We start from the raw sequence: 1,293 nt of genomic DNA, 5'->3' as shown, positions 1-1,293 counted from the left end.
TATAGCATCTTTTAAAGGCGATTCGATTAGTTAAATCCACACGACCACAACTTTGAACAGCCACCACTGCTGAATTAACTTATTAGGTGCAGCAAGTGCCCATCAGCTCCACCGCTCCGACTCCCGCACTCCAAAAACCACAGAGTCCGCCAAACTTCATCAACGGGAAAAGATTCCTCATCCTAGCAGCAAAACCGATAAGCGTCTCGGCGTCTCCACTCGTCAAATCAGACACACTTTCGAAAATATAACAGGACGGCTGCTGGTCAAATATCCAACTGTTTTCATTCCTCGAGGAAAAGTGTAAAACGCCCCCACAGTGCCCCCTAGGAACAATGGGAGAAACAACAAGGCTTTTGAGTGACTCCTCTTATAATGCCTCTCCGGCTCCGTCTCAACTCCTTCTTCGCTCTGCAGCCCCTGTTACAACTGACACTGGTGTTACGTTTCTCTCATTAAAAGCCCTTTTCCAAAAATTATAATGTTGTGGCCTCAAGAAATTTAAGACAACACAGGGCATACGACAGACTTAATATCAGAGCACGAACGTTCAGGATTTTTCCCCCAAGGAGGCTCCACAAAAATGCCACTGTGGTCTAGTCAAGCCAATCAAGAGCTTGGCTGGTCCAGTGCCAACCACTCACAGAGTGCTCTGGCAGTCGATTCCGGTGTAGTGACCGCGGTGGTCTCCCGCCGAGCTGGTCCGTCCGCTTTGGCGTCATATAACCAGACAGACTGGCTCTGTTAAGCACTGCTTAACTCAGATACTGCAATGATAGCCCTTAGTGTGACGCCAGGTTTCACTAGCAATGGCTTAAGACCTTATTTCATACAGAGCTAAACTACCAAGCCAGCCTGCTATTCAGCTTTTCGTGTTTGGGTAACATGCTCCTTTCTGAGCCCCTCGTTGTAACGCTGGGTGTCTTAAGGCCTGGACTAAGGTGATCAGAGACTAGAGACATGATACGACGCGAAGCTGAATTCAGCTTTTATTTATTTTGTCGTCCCGCCATATGTGGTGTAGCAGTTACTAAACCTGAGGCGCCGTTTAAGGTGGAAGGGAAAAGCCGCGTTGATACAATACTGTCTGCCACGGCAAGTGTTTGCACTCTACAAATATGCGTGGCACAATAGTTCAGTAAAGTTCAGAGAAAATAAAACTCATATAATTAAATCTATCATAAAATATCCAAGTTAGCTAGTTAGTTTAGCTGTGGAAAGCTGGAGCTGCTAACAAGCTAAGCTATAAGCTAAACTTAATGGCGCTCGTTTTACGGTGTTTCTCATATTTGT

Source organism: Pygocentrus nattereri, chromosome 10 (genome assembly GCF_015220715.1).
Source record: "Pygocentrus nattereri isolate fPygNat1 chromosome 10, fPygNat1.pri, whole genome shotgun sequence".
In the NCBI taxonomy this organism is placed as follows: domain Eukaryota; kingdom Metazoa; phylum Chordata; class Actinopteri; order Characiformes; family Serrasalmidae; genus Pygocentrus; species Pygocentrus nattereri.
Note: the sequence above shows the minus strand (reverse complement) of the source record.